At 34.5% G+C, this 16,954-nt stretch overlaps 2 protein-coding genes across 13 annotated transcripts in view; both read left to right on the top strand.

The window, feature by feature from the left end:
• The window catches only part of stim2a (tromal interaction molecule 2a), a 165,035-nt gene that overhangs the window by 125,621 nt on the left and 22,460 nt on the right, over window positions 1–16,954 (top strand). The window contains exon 15 of the mRNA XM_051905667.1: window positions 857–906. The gene's annotated coding sequence lies outside the window, so the exon portion shown is untranslated. The remainder of the gene's footprint in view (window positions 1–856; window positions 907–16,954) is intronic.
• LOC127518776 (uncharacterized) overlaps window positions 1–16,954 on the top strand; it is a 147,082-nt gene that overhangs the window by 50,240 nt on the left and 79,888 nt on the right. The gene's annotated exons all lie outside the window — the stretch shown is intronic.

The following is a 16,954-nucleotide window of genomic DNA, read 5'->3' on the forward strand; positions in this document are numbered from 1 at the left end:
ATAAGAAACTGCTCTCATGAAAATCAACCCTCTCTCGAAATGGATCATACAAAATGGTTCCGGAACACATTAAAGCGTTTCAGCTCTGTCCACAACCGCTCCAGTAATTCTTATGATCTACATATTACTAACATCAGTGTCTCTGATCTGGGACTGTATTACTGTGGAGAAGTAGAGAATAAGGTATATAAAGATGAAAACGGCATCATCTCCTCAACTGAAGTGTACTATTATGGAAACCAAACAACTCGTCTCTCTTTTGCAGGTAACTAGACATTTCTGCTAGTTGTGTAATTCTGCTTGTGTAATTCTGGAGAACTTTCTCACTGAAGAAGCAAGATGAACATAACAAAAAAATATTTTTATATATTTTTACTAACATTCATTGATACATTTGTTTATTTTATATTGAGCTTTTTGTTCTGAACCTGCCACACCTCATGACTGTATGCTTTACCTCTCTCAGTGAAGAAGAAATATGAGCATAATAATAATAATAATAATAATAATAAAATCAGCATTCATTGATATGTATGTTTATTTTATGTAGAGGAAGTAACTTCATGTTCTGGACTCTTGAACATCACCTCCACTCCTCGTGTATCAGACTGTGTTCTCTGCTGGACGCTGCTGTTCAGTGTGTGTCCGGTGTGTGTTCTTCTCTCCTCAATCTGTCTGTACTGCCTCTGTCAGAGGAAAACTACAGGTATCATTCATTGTTTCACACTCTTCTTTTGCACTACCACAGTTTTACTTTAATATGCTGATAAACAGCTTTGTCAGTTAGAGTAATTTATTGAAATTGAAATGCAATTGCATAAACCAGTAATGTTCTAATTTAAACAATCCATTGTAGATGCTGCGACAGATCAAAAAGACATTTCAAAAGGTAGAAATACCATTGAGGTATGAACAATGCAAACACACGTTCATTAATGACATATAAATATAATATATGTAAGTTTCAGAAAGCAACTTTATTAATTCATGAATTTTCTTTCATTCCAGTTTAAGGATGAAGAGGTGTGTTATGCATCTTTAGACGTGAAAACCAGGAGACAAAAACGACGCAAGACAAAGCGAGTGCAGTGTTCAGACTTCAGTACATATGCTCAGGTCAGAACAGACACGGAATAGAACTAAAATAGAACTGAGGTGCTTTCTGAAACTTTCCAAATATGATAAAGGTCATTATCATGTAACATCACGTAATGATACAAGGTACTTTCGTTACATCTCAATGTAAAAGATACATAATTCCATACTTGGATACTTGATACCACTTTACATTAAGTGTCTTTAACTACTAGTACTAACATTTAAATTAATAATGTGATACAATGTCCTTATTGTGTAAACATGTTTTTACATTGTACTTATATTTAAAAATACCTGCATGTAAATACTGCTGTAATTAATATCTGTAATCACATCTATAATTATAATTGATCCGCTAAACTTACCCGAATCCCACCTCAACAGAAGCACAGAAGTGTTTTAATACAAATTAACATTTACCTAACTTTATTTTTATTTGTATTTATTTTTCTTTTTTATGTAAGTACAAAGTTAAATACACCTATTATAAAAAGTGACTGGATACTTTATTTAACTTTTTTTTTTTTTTTTTTTCATGAGCTGTTATTCTTACTGTTGTTACTCTGGTCCTCAGTACAGTACAATGTTGTATTCCTCTATTTGTTGTTTTAGTACAGCCTTTGTGAACACCGTGATGACCTGAATAACAGGATGTAGAAGTATGTTTCCTGTATGAAGTGTTGTTTTGTTTAAGATATTTATATTTCTCTTAAACTGGATGATTGCAATGTTTATCTGATTCAATTTTACAGCTAGTCTCATTAAATTTTCCTAAAACATACTCCATGGCGGATGAAGCATTATGTGCTTGAGTAGGTTAGTGTGTTTGGATAACAGTTAGCAACAAGCAAACAGGCAAACTATATATCTCATCTTAAAAATCTGTCTTATAACTGTAAAGGTAAAAGAGAAATGCCCACTTTAGTTGCTTCTCTGTAGTAAGATACATTTTTGTTTTTCCTCTTGTTTTCTTATTTTTCTTTGAACTGGTGCATGTTAGGTCTGCATTTTTTCTAATTGTGCTTTTAATTCTTGAAATAATAATTGAAATCAAAACAAATTTAAATATTCAAAGCATCAGAGTTGTTCTTCAAAGGAGTTTTACTGAAGTGCACTGTCTGTGTCTTTTCTTGAGGAAGGGTCTTGCTTTGTTTCCAGTTAAAGAAATGACAATCTTAACCACAAATGTTTCCATTCAGTTTAGTGCTTGTGTGAACATGAGACAGAAGAAAGGAGTTGGTGTGTATAAATGCTCATGTGGTGAGTTTGTGGTGAAATTGGTTTGCAACTTTGCGTACTTGCAGCAAAAGCTTGATTTACAGCGGCAGTCTTTCTTTAGACTCTTTGATGGACGAGGAAGAATCACATTTACTGCATCTCTCAGAATAAAGCACAAAGAGCTGGTTTCAGTTGTTTTGCTTTTTTTACTTTCCTTTTTACTTTGGCAATCCTACATGACCTCTCAAATGATATTCAAATAATGCTAAAGATATCAGTGCCATGCCATTTAATAATGTGTCAAAAGGAATGTTTTTCTTTTTTGTCACTGTATGTAATGGATAGTGATGTTTATAGTATGGAAATGTATATTTTTACTTGTCCGTGATCTGTTGTGTCTGAAAGAGACTCATGGTTGTCAGAGCTGTAAGTGTGTTTAGTTTTATTAGTGGCCTGAGGGGGGCAGTGTGGATTTGCTTTTTGCAAAATGTCTTAACATTTTAAATGCTTGTTACACTCCACATTCATTTGACTAATATTTTAAAGCACATTTTTTTATGTGAAGGTAATATAGCAAATAAATCATATATCAATTCATGTTTTTATTCAGTTGATTCAGTGTGTTTGGCAAATCATTAAAGATATATTAAAGATAAGTGGCAAAAGAACATAAGTGGGAGGAGCATATTCATTTATTATTGTTGTTGTTGTTTATTGTGTATGCATGTTTGTATGTGTTTCTGGCCCTATAAAAAGAAAATTTAAAAAGTCATGGAAACTCTCTATGGCCAGTAGGTGGCGCTCACGGAGTTTCTACAACAGTGTTTTACTGTCCAGTCCAACAAAAAATCCATTCCACACTTTGCAGAAATTCAAATCTGACAGAGAAAACTGGATTATAGAGTTATTAGAGGGTTATTGCAGTAACCCTGTTTGTAGTTGAATTAAAAGGGCAAATAAGGTGTGGGTGATAACGAGACATTTAGACCATTAAGTCCATTCAATCATTTATTTATTCTATAACTAAAGTATTTCATCTGCACAATATCTCCTGCAATGAATTTTTTTTAAAATTTGGAACCAAAATCAGGGTTATTATTAACTACTAAACTATTATTAACTAAAACTAAAACCATACATATATTTCCATTACGTAAAATAAATTATTTGTTAACTGAAATAAAATGTAAAAAAATAAATAAATAAATAAAATAAAATTATTTCAGCTAGTTGCCAATGAAACATTTCTAAAATAACTTCTAAAATAATTTCTAATAATTTCTAAAATAACTAAATCAAAACTAAACAACTAAAAAAAAAAAAAAAACTAATAAAATCAGAACAAAATTAATAATACTATAATAAAATGATAATTAATACTAGATATATTTAAACTACAAAACTAATAAAAATGCAAAAACAAAACAAAATTAAAAAAAATAAAATTGAATTGAAAATATCAACAAAAACTATAATAGTATATCAATAATAAAATAACACTGCATAAAATATATGACATTAAAGATCCACCATCTTGAATGAATCATTGAGTGATCAGTCGGAAGTCCATTTTTCATTGCTGTGGCTTCATCCACATACTCTCTTGAACAGGTACTTATTTTTAAAGTACATTTTATATAGTATGAATCTGTGTAGTATGACTATGAATGTCATCTGGACTTACTACATTTGCCATGTTGTCATTATAATGTGACCTGTTGCGTCACTTCACTGCCATTCAGAAATCCTGTCCCGTGGCATCATGGGATAGTAAATTGTCCATCATATGCACACTTCAGAATCTCACTGGAAGTAGTAGGCCTACACTTTTATGAGTCCTGTGTATTCGGACATACTTCTTTTGTCACATACTGTTTTTTGCCTACTATAGGGAAGTATGTGATTTCAGACACAGCCTAGATCTTTGAGACTGGATGGTGGGATGCCTCCAAAGGGTCACAATGTAAAACTTGTTGCAGAATGGGCCACAGGCAACTCCTACTAAAAATGTAGCAGGGCATTTTAAAAAATTTGTACAAAAATGAGTTCTATGTGGCATTTGTTGTGGGGAAATACTGGGGAAATGAATATCATCTTCAGTTTGACACAAGAAACACACACGCAGATCTAAAAACAACAGCAATAAAATAGCTTGACCCTAATTTGGATTTGGCGTGAAGTTTATTTTTCCTTGTGGCATTAATTTCTGTTTCCACGTGAGTAGATATCAGACATTCTTCCAGCTTAAAAACAGAGTAGTCAAACATAGACAATGTCGATGTCGGTCAGTTGAGGAACAGATGATTTATAAATTTTTTTTAATTGTACATTTTATTATATATTTATTATTATCATTATTGTATTAACATTTTTGATAATGTCTTTCCATACTACTGCACATTAATAAATTAAGGGCGAGAATGACGTGTGTGTGTGATTTATGAGGACACAAATGTGTATATTTGGGTATTACATGGGTATTACAATGTAAAGATTGTTTAGGAGGACACTTCCTGTGTCCTCGTAAACCAAATGGCATAAAATATATATATATATTTTTTTGTTTTTGTTTCTGTGATGGGTAAGTTTAGGGGTATGGTTAGTGTAGGGGGATAAAGCACACATACAAGTAAACCATGTATACAAGTATGTTTGTGTGTGTGTGTGTGTGTGTGTGTGTGGTTCTATTTTTGACCAACTAATCAGCCATTCACATGCACACTTTGCTCTCTTTACACGTTGATGTTAGCATTTTATGACTGTGTTGCGTAAAGACATACATGCATAATACAAACCCGATTCCAAAAAAGTTGGGACACTGTACAAATTGTGAATAAAAAAGGAATGCAATAATTTACAATTCTCATAAACTTATATTTTATTCACAATAGAATATAGATAACATATCAAATGTTGAAAGTGAGACATTTTGAAATGTCATGCCAAATATTGGCTCATTTTGGATTTCATGAGAGCTACACATTCCAAAAAAGTTGGGACAGGTAGCAATAAGAGGCCGGAAAAGTTAAATGTACATAAAAGGAACAGCTGGAGGACCAATTTGCAACTTATTTAAAATGGACTGTGGCAAAGTGGAAAACTGCTCTGTGGTTAGACGAATCAAAATTTGAAGTTCTTTTTGGAAAACTGGGACGCCATGTCATCCGGACTAAAGAGGACAAGGACAACCCAAGTTGTTATCAGCGCTCAGTTCAGAAGCCTGCATCTCTGATGGTATGGGGTTGCATGAGTGCGTGTGGCATGGGCAGCTTACACATCTGGAAAGGCACCATCAATGCTGAAAGGTATATCCAAGTTCTAGAACATCATATGCTCCCATCCAGACGTCGTCTCTTTCAGGGAAGACCTTGCATTTTCCAACATGACAATGCCAGACCACATACTGCATCAATTACAACATAATGGCTGCGTAGAAGAAGGATCCGGGTACTGAAATGGCCAGCCTGCAGTCCAGATCTTTCACCCATAGAAAACATTTGGGGCATCATAAAGAGGAAGATACGACAAAGAAGACCTAAGACAGTTGAGCAACTAGAAGCCTGTATTAGAAAAGAATGGGACAACATTCCTATTCCTAAACTTGAGCAACTTGTCTACTCAGTCCCCAGACGTTTACAGACTGTTATAAAAAGAAGAGGGGATGCCACACGGTGGTAAACATGGCCTTGTCCCAACTTTTTTGAGATGTGTTGATGCCATTAAATTTAAAATCAACTTATTTTTCCCTTAAAATGATACATGTCATCTATGTTGTATTCTGAATAAAATATTTTTGAAACTTCCACATCATTGCATTCCTTTTTTATTCACAATTTGTACAGTGTCCCAACTTTTTTGGAATCGGGTTTGTACAAATAAATAATAATAATAAAAATAATAATAATAAAAAAAGATGAAATAACAGGCAATTACATGTTTTCAGGCTTGGCGACACTTTTCTCCTCTGCTATCACTGTGTGTTTTAGCTCTGATGGGAAATAATATTACAGGACTGTCATTTGTTAGATAATCACATGAACACAGCCATACATTCTTGTATAAGGTGTCTCATTGTCATATCTGAAATAACCACGTCTGCGTTTGATGCCTAACAGCTGTTCTAAATATACCATTCACATTCATCTCAAACACAGAAAAGTTCATCTGACCTGATCTGGGAATCTCTGATTTAGTCTTGGATAAAGATATAGTGGAAAAAGACACTCAAAAGCCTGAAAGAGAAGGAGTGAAGAGGACAGTGATCTTATACATCCAGTGCTGTAGAGGTTGAAAGGGCTGCTGTCAAAATAGAAGCAGCGTTTTAACTTGAGTAGCAGTTTCACTCCATCTAGTGACCTACAGAGGACCAGTATAAATTCAGCACATTGGACAGCTCCCACTGCTGAACGCACTGAACAACAGAAATGTTCATTCTGAAAGATGAAGTATATGTGGTTCTACTTTCTGTTTGATTAAGTATTAGGAAAAGCCACGTGTGCATTAGCTCCTGTGATGATGAACCTGGACAATGCCATCATCACTAGAGCACCAGTGCTCAGTATTTTCTGTGTTTGTATTGATTGTATGAAAAGTTTATTATTTGATGCGTGTTGATGTATGTATTGAGGGACAATACCAACAGCAATTGTTCAAGTATGGTAAATATAAAAGAGTCATTGTTTGTTTTAAAGTATTTCTTTATTGTTTTTTTTCTGTTTATTTGTTTGTGTGGTTGTTCGGCATATTATAGCACAGGTTAGATCTTACCTTGCAGGGCCAGTATTTTAGGGGTTGGCTCTGGTAGCGCTCGTAGCCAGAGTTTGCCTTATGGTCGGTCATACCATTTTTTAAGCTGGGGAGAGATGGGAATGCTATAATGTGTTAAATGTTTCTTTTGTGTTTATATGTTGTGCTTGTTGGTATTGTGATGACTGAAAGTAAGAAATTAGTTGTTGAATATGTATTTATGTGACATTTTTATGCTGTGAAGTTCTGTGAGAAGTGTTACGGGGAAGGGTTCCACCCTGTGACAATGGTTTGTCCCACTAGTGTTTGGCGGGAAACTGGTCCATTTGATCCATTGTCTGAGTATGTTTGGGGCATTCTGTGTATGATGCAAGGGTGTGAACATGTTTGTCTGAGGTGAGACATGCAGTTTTATATTGTGGATGTGCCACTAGGCATTGTTTAGTGCCAGGTTTTGCTGCTCACAGTATTTTTTTCTTTCTCTTTTTTTTGTACTTTGTTGGCTGTACCTGCTTTTGCAATGCTTATAAAATAAAGCATGACTGGCATTTGGGAAAACCACTCCTGTGTACTTAGCCTTCCTGACTCCTCCCTGGCCTCTCGACAACACGCAACATGACAGCTCCTTTAACAATATGTGATGTGATCTGTGAAAAAAAACAACAAACATCACATGGTGAAATTTTACGTATCACAGGTTATAATACCATCTGAAAGCTGAATTCGAGCCCTTTCCAAATCTGTTTTCATAGCTTGTCTGTAACAAAAGTTATGGTTATCTGAAGTCGTCCGATCGCTCTGATTTTCAGGAACAGAATTCTGAGAAAAACAGGTTTAAATAACTGTCACCCCCTTTTTTTCGCATTGACATGAAAATGCACTATCCAAACATAAATGTTTGTAATTCAAGAATGCTTTGGAATATAGACCTAAGGTTGGTCTTGTTTTAAAGAAGACACTTGTCAGATTATTGTAGAAGTTAAATAAATTATGAAAGTGAAATAAAGATGACACTAAAATGACACCCAAGCTCCATTACTGACCATTTAAGGGCGCCTCCATTTATTTGAGTGATCTGAACCATATTCAGGGCCGTAGCCATCATTTCAGAAGTGAGGGGGGCAGAAATGTTGGGTGTAATACCAGTTTTTATCTAACTGATAACCGCCATCTTGTAACAGTCAGCTCGCTAACTCGTAACATTGTGTTTTAATGGTGCATGTACTTTTTAAATAACCATAACTTGCTCAATTTTCTACCGATTTTCAAACTGTTTGGTTTGTTATAAACGTCAGAGATGTACTTATGACACTGCATACTTATGAATAATTATAACCACGGACTTCCATATGAAAATAACATTGAACAGAACAGATATGTGCAATGAATATACACACGCACAAGTTATTTATGTTAAATCAATATATAGGCTACTAAAACTCAGTGTACAGAATGGCAACATGAGATATATGTATATATATATATATATATATATATATATATATACACTTTTATAATATGAATATTACTATTATAATAAAATAATTTGAATTATTACATGTTTATTTTAACTTCTTCAGGGTTGGGCCATTTACTAGGCTTTTCCCCTCGACATTGCACTGTGCCTACTTCAGAGATCACTGTTCCAAAAAAAAAAAAAAGAAAAAAAAAAGGTGTCCAAAAGAAACATTCTGCTATTGTGTAAACAAACTTGTAAAAAGCTTTGGGTCAACAACAATCTTGTAATACTATTATGTCATAGCCCCGCTGTTCCTGTGTAACAGGACCTATATTGTACATACATCCACTAAGTAACTAACGATTATCCCAAATATAATCATAATATTGTCATATCTTACAGGTGAAAGGTGATCCCATGGGCTCTCGTTTTGAGACTACGGCGATTGGAGCATCCGTAGGCTGCACAAAAGTCTGGCATCTTCTCCTATAAAGCCAGCAATTTCCTGTATCATAATGTAAGATGTTTTTAACAAACCAAACTGATTGGAAATCATGTGCAACTTAAGTTATATTGAAAAGAAAGAGCAATTCTGCCTCTCCCACTGATGTAAAATTGCTGGGTAGCAGCTAAACTGTAACTACTAGTTCTCACTCAAAGCTTCTTGTTATTAGCCAGCTAATAACTACAACCACATCCACAAAGATTGTAATTTAGACAAAAGATTGGTTGTCATAAAATTGTTATTGGTGTCAGTAAATCCTATATAATTGAACAGCTTGATTGTGGTCTCAGCCTTGATAACTTGCGCAAGTAGCCGTGATACACAACTATGCTGCACGATTAAGTCATTTTTCGAAAAGAAAAGCTGCAATTTCAACATGTTCAAGCATCCAGAATTATAGCCACGTTAATAATGTTTGTAAGAAACCAAACCATTTGTAAATCCATCAAGATTTCAGCGAGATAAGAGTATTTGTGTTCGTGCAGATCACTCACCTTACATCAGGTACCACAGAGCCTGCCAGAAAGCTTGCCTGTGACAAGATGGCCACCGGTGATGACGTTAGAGACTCCGCCGTAAGCCTTTATTATGTATATCTATGAAGTAGCATACCAATGGTATTTTGTGTGCTAATTAGCGAAGACACTCCTGACATAAATAATAAATTACTGTTACTGTAACATTTTTTATTGTAAAACATTGTTCAGATATTGATGCTGGAATCTTAAATCTTTAAGGATAAGCCAAACGTTCGCAAGTTTCCTACACCCCATGAGGCCTTGCGCCAAAAGTGGGAGTGTCTTCCAGTTCGAAGTAAACAGCGGGACGTGACACTCATTCATTCAACTGTTGAGTCATTCAAGATTTAGCGATCCAAACTTGTGAACATTTGGCCGTTACTTAAAGACTTAAGATTCCAGTATCAATATTTGAACAATGTTTTACAATAAAAAATGTTACAGTAACAGTAATTTAACATGTGTGTTCATTATAGCTCCGTTGTTCTCTCGTGCTCCGCCTTCTCATGATAAGATTTAGAAAAAAAAAAAAAAACCTTTGCGTGCCGTAGTTTATACAGGACTGGTGGGAAATTTGCATTAATACACCTTCATTCTACATGTTATGTGGTTTATTTTGATAGGTGAACTGTCTTTGTAGTGTTAAGAGAGGGAACGCTATGGCCGATTTCCATCGGGTGTGTTCTGTAAGGTTAGAGAAAGACAGTCTTTTCAGCTTGCCACTATAAATCACTATTTTTCTGCACTTAACAGAATTTTGCCAAGATATTTTCAGAGATGATAGACAAGATGTTATAGAATAATAATTTAATGAAAACCCAATTTTGACAAAAAAAAAGACATTCAACCTATTTTTTGACTTTACTGAAAACGTTCCAGCACGACATCCGACGGGTTTTCCCAGATCCCATCACATATTTATTTCATATTTAACAACTTAGCCTACATCACATTTATTCAAAACATGTTCGTCTTTTTATATTTTAAATAATGTGCAAATATCTGTGTGCCTCTGGACAAAGCTTTGATTCCATGTCTAATAAGTAGAGTAAACACACACACACACACACACACACACACACACACACACACACACACACACACACACTCTCCATAGGCGTAATGGTTTTTATACTGTACAAACTGTATATTCTATCCCCCTACACTACCCCTACCCCATACCCATCACAGAAAACTGTCTGCATTTTTTGAATTAAGAAAAACAAAAACACAGTTTAGTATGTTTTTTAAGCCATTTGATTTATGAGGACACAGGAAGTGTCCTCATAAACCATGTTTACAAGAACACACACACACACACACACACACACACACACACACACACACACACACACACACACACACACACACACATTATTGTTTTTTTATTAATATTGAATCAAAATAATTTCCCTTCTCTCTTGCAGTGACATCTCTTCTCTTATCTGATGACTTGTTTACTGTCACTCACATGACATCACAACAATAGCAAACAACAACTATCCAATCAATTTCTAATGGACAAAATCAAGTACTGCCTTACATTTCATACATTTTTCTTGTTCGTGAAGATATTTCACTTGGAAACAGGGAAGATGATCACAACTTTCATTTCATGCCAACTTTAATGATTGTTATAAAAAGCATTACCAAAAAGACATAGACAAACGCACACCGTCCGAGGTCAAGAGGGATAAATTTATATGAATGAGATCTGACTGCACACTCGCTTGCAAAAAGCCTTTGTCAAGGTATGTCGAAACGTTGGGTTATAAAAAGCATCACACACTTTTGTGTAGTATTGTGTAGATGATTTATCATATGATGTATTGATCTTCACATGTGTTACTGTTACTGTTTTAGAATATAATTTCTAATTTCTAATATAATTTCTATAATTTCTAAGCTAATTTCAGCTCGATGGACTGCTGTCAGTGTCAGTATAACCACAGACAAGCTGAGCAAGCTTCCTTCATGCAAATGTGTGAACTCTAACCAACTCACAAAACCACACATAGTCTAATGGAAACATTTGTGCTTGTTGACCAGTGATTAAGTAAGAGAATGTGAGAGTTTGACGACATGGCACAGCAGCAAATGTGAAGGTGGCCTGAATATAAGAGTTGTGGTTTCCTGTTTTGACATGTTTACACGTTGCTGGTTTGTACCCACTACAACAGAGAACATCATGAATTTTACAGCTGAACTTTGACTTGACCAACTGAAATGTAAAGCACAAAATTTCTCAACTGAAGATGATTATCTGCATGTATGAATCAAAATTATTTGATACTAAACATATCTATCATATCTATCAGAGAAATAAAAGTTTTACATCCTCTTCATATCTGTTTGATGATGATTTCCGTTTTTGTAAACCAATCAGCAAATTAGAGTAAAAAAGTCTATAGGGTAACCAATGATTGGTTAATACTACTCTTTGTACGTACACATGATAACCTAATTTATTGGCCAACCCCTCTGTGACGTGAAACATTTTAGAAAATATTTTCCATTGACGTGAACCAATCAGATGAGAGCTGACGTCTGTAAGACCCTCACCAGTGTCAGTTATTCACAGTCACTCACAGAGATGGAGAGGTCAAGACTTGCTCTCGTCGCGCTCACGTGTAAGAAAAAAAAAGAAAGTTTTCAGCTGTTTTGAGAGTTTTTCGAACGTAAATTTCAATATTACTGTGAATATTTTTGTATGGTAATACATATTTCAAATTTAAGTGCTTTATTAAGTTATTTTGCTCTTTTACAGGTGTTTTGTTGTTCAGTCAGAACAGAATCTATGGAGCAGAAGTGGAGATGAAAGTCAGACCAGGAGACAACATCACTCTCTACTGTGATCGCTCTGTAACTCATGGTTTCCTCTTTGTATGGATAAGAAACTGCTCTCAGGAAAATCAACCCTCTCTGGTTTTTAGAATATGGAACCAGGAGACATTTCAGCATTTCAGCTTTATCTACAACAGCTCCAGTAATTCTTATGATCTACATATTACTAACATCAGTGTCTCTGATCTGGGACTGTATTACTGTGGAGAAATAGAGGATAAAGTGTATAAAGATGAAAAAGGCAGGACCTCCCGATTTGAACTGTACTATTATGGAAACCGAGCAACTCGTCTCTCTTTTGCAGGTAAGAAAACATTCTGCTAGTTATTATTACGTTATTGCTTGTGGAATTCTGGAGCACTTTACCTTTCTGACTGAAGATATTTTTTTATGATATAGTTTTTTTTGTATATGTTTATGTTTATTTTATATAGGGGAAGTAATTTCATGTTCTGGACTGAACATCACCCCCACTCCTCGTGTATCAGACTGTGTTCTCTGCTGGACGCTGCTGTTCAGTGTGTGTCCGGTGTGTGTTCTCCTCTCCTCACTCCTGTCCTCCATCTGTGTGTACTGCATCTGTCAGAGGAAAACTGCAGGTATCTCGTTCGCTGTTTGTTTCCTTGACAACTTTTATTATGATTTTCTCAATATAAAACCTAATGTCTTTGGTCAGCAATCAAAGCTGCAAACAAATTATAAATTATAAATCTATTTATAAATCTACACCCTAGCAACCACCCTGAGTACCTTAGCAACCGCATAGCAACATCCTAGCAACCACCTAGAATACCCTAGCTACCACAGAGCAACACCCTAGCAACCACCCAGAATACCCTAGCAAACACATAGCAATACCCTAGCAACCACTCCAAGTACCCTAGCAACCGTATAGAAGCACCCTAGCAACCACCTTGAGTACCCTAGCAACCATCCAGAATACCCTAGCAACCGCATAGCAATATCCTAGCAACAACCTTGAGTACCCTAGCCACCGCATAGCAACACCCTAGCAACCACCCAGAATATCCTAGCAACCACATAACAACACCCTAGCAACCACCTTGAGTACCCTAGCCACTGCATAGCAACCAAACTTTTCCATCTAGTTATACATTTAAGTACTGAGAAATATTAATTAACAACGTGTACTTACTATAGGTTAGGATTAGGGTTAGGTTTACGTTTAGTTGCATGTAATTATGCATAACTTACTGTTATTACTATGGTAACTACATGTAACGTGTAACAATTACATTGTAACATTAAGTGTTACCAAAACTGTTATTGTGTAGCTGCCTTAATGTGAGCTTTTTTGAGAAGCTGATTCTGAACTGTTTCACATATTTAATGTTGTTTATAGTAAAAAATGACTAAACTGTATTAGAATGATACAGTAGCATTTGTGTTTGTGTTGTGTTTACATGGTACAAACATTTTTATGTATTTAAGAGCACATACATGCTTAAAGTTACTATGTTCAGACTTGCATTATTTTCTCACTGTACTGTCATATTTTCATTTGATCTTTAGATTCTGAGCAGAATGCAGAGATACTCACTGCGAATGTTATTAAGGTATCTATATTGCTACTTGTTTTAGGGAAATTGTATCTACTGTATATTGTTACTTGTTTTTTTAAGCTTTGCCATGCCAAAGACAATAGTTTAGTTTGTTTCATGTGCTTCTCCTATTCATTTCAGAGGGATCCTACAGAGAAACATCAGTGTGAGACGAGTAAAACTGGAAAGATCTGCCTCCACACTGAAGTCTCTTATAGACTGCTGACATCTTCATATCCCTATGCCAAGATGTGATTCTACTGCTCAGTTTAAACAACTTACTGAAAACGTACTTTCTATTGCTCTCTTTTTGTACTCAGCAACGTCAACTATGATTTCTGAACTCTTTCACCACATTTAGTTCACATGCACACACATACAAAAAACTTGCAGCACATTTTTTATATAATTGTATTTACATATACAGTTATGCATGATACACAAATATAAAAAAAATATTTCAAATGTTCAAATAAAATACTAACAAAATAAATAAAGTAAAAAAAAAAAAGTTTAAAGTATTGCTATTACATTTTATTTGCACTTTTTCTGGTTGCAAATTATATTTTCGTAATGAAATAGCACTGATTTTTAAAAACAACATTAATTTGAAATCTTTTATTGGATTAAACAAAATAAGAAAAAACCCAAAAAACAAAACAAAACAATAATAACTAATTACAAATAATGGGTTTCCTGTGTACGTTTGTCTTCCACTCATTCTTACTTTTTTCTTTTTCTCTCTTCTTGTGTGCAGCTATAAGTACCAACCACAAATGTTTCCACTGGACCCTATCAACAGAAATGCACCAATTGACAGAACCACAAATAGTTTCCAGTAGAATTAAAATATGATCTATTCCATGTGCATAAAGCTAATGCACACATGTAATAAAGTATAAAAATAAACAGTAGTTTTTGGACTGAATAAGTTTTGTTGCATTGCAACAATAAAATAACATTTTTTTATTTACAATTTCATGTTTCATAACTTCATATTTTGAACATATTTCATAGCATTAATCCAGTTTATATTTCTGTGCAGCATTAAACAATAAAGACAGATAAATTTAAAACAGTCAATAAGAAATAATTATAAAAGGAAAGCAAAACTCAATGTCTCCATCTAGTGGCTAATACTCTAAACCTTTCAGGTGCTGTCAATCATTTCTCTTTATTACAGTTTTTCTCAATCGCTTTGGCTCAATTGTTACTTTTTTTCCTCAAAACAATAAGTTTAGATGTCTGAACAATTAGTTTCTTGTTCACATCGGATTTAAATTTCTTATTGATTTAAGTAAATTGCATGTGTTTTGGCGCATATGCAAAAGAATAAGTACAATTGTGTATAATTTGCACAATAACTAAACGCAGGCTTGTTGATCTAAAGTGATAATTTGATTCTTAGTGAAACTGTCAAACTGTTCACAACTAAACATTCTTTCATCATGTGAGCCATTCAGTTATCAAAATCTGTCAGATATGCATGTATATTACATACATGTCTGACATGGAATGTTTGTAATGTCTGCTAAAATGGTCTGCCATTGTAATGAAATAGGAATCAAAGTCTTACTAATCAACCAATCAAAGTTTGCCCAGCACAATCACTACCATTTTTGAACATGGAGGAATGTCATAACCCTAAACAGCAGCAGCTACAGCAGTACTGTATAAATACATTTGTGTTTATACAGGACGTAGATATATGTTACATGTAAACTGACAATTCACAGTTGCTTGTTGTGGAAGAGCAATAGTAAGATAGACTGTGTGGTATAAGAATGTAAGAATGATACTCTATATGTAAAAATATGTGGTGGTGATGTTAGGGGAAAACATAATAGAGTGTGTAAAAATGAATAAGAAACTGTGAACTTTCAGTTTACATGTAACACATTTCTACAAAAATATATGCACTGTATAAATACAAATGTTCATTTTCTTTTTGTAGTATGACTTTTTCCAGTAAATTTATACCTGAAATGTCTGAATCTGTCTAAAAGCTCAGTGTGAGACACAAGAGCAATCAGCTAGACAAAACTGACATTCTTGCAATGGTGAAAAAACATCTAAATATTTTGACCAGTGTGTCTCACACGATGACAAAAACACTTTTATTAGCCAATTTACTGACACAATAACTAGGTTTTGAAGCATGAATTAAATGTTTTGTGTGAGTAACTACATTTTGCTGACATGCAATAGAGTTCTGATGTTCTAGCAAACAGTTGTGACAATTGTACTTACAGTTTAGAGAATGTTGACTGTTTCGAAAAAATGTGCCAAAGCGATTGAAAAAAAAAAAAAAAAAAACTGTAACGTTTAAGAAATAAACAAATCCACATAAAGAAATAAAGAACTGAATAGTACTTTGAAAAGTACAAAGTATGTTTATGCCATTGTCAGTCATATCAATAGAATAATAAATTTATATGTGTTTTATTTTACATGAAGCGGGTCACCACAAGGGGGCAGAAATATTGAGATTAGAAATATTTGTGATTTGCTTCTAGGTGTGTCTTTCTTGTTGCTACAGTCTTTGTTTGTTGTTGGTTAAGTCAGTGAGACTTTAGGTGCCACATTGATGTTGTTGTGCTATTTACAGGTTCTTTTTTTCTGCTAAAGAGAGTCTCGTCGGCTCTTTGTTTAAGTGTAAATCAACCCACAAATGTTTCCAGTGGACTTTATGATTGTCCGCTTTTTGTTCTGTGTTTTATTTGATCTCCCAACCTTGATGTACAAACCATCTTACTACTGTTATTAATAATATCTTTTATCATCATCATCATCATCATTATTATTAAACACCAAAAATTACATAAAATGTTTTTATTGCACAGCCAATTATTATCCATCCATCCATCCATCCATTTTCCAAACTGCCTGTCTAGGCCAAGGGGAATCTGGAGTCCGTAAGCAGGGACCGTAAGCAGGGAAACGCCCTGAGTGAATGCATGACCAGCATACTTGCTGTTTAATAATCATTTGACACATAGCTAAC

Source organism: Ctenopharyngodon idella, chromosome 1 (genome assembly GCF_019924925.1).
Source record: "Ctenopharyngodon idella isolate HZGC_01 chromosome 1, HZGC01, whole genome shotgun sequence".
Taxonomy (NCBI): Eukaryota; Metazoa; Chordata; class Actinopteri; order Cypriniformes; family Xenocyprididae; genus Ctenopharyngodon; species Ctenopharyngodon idella.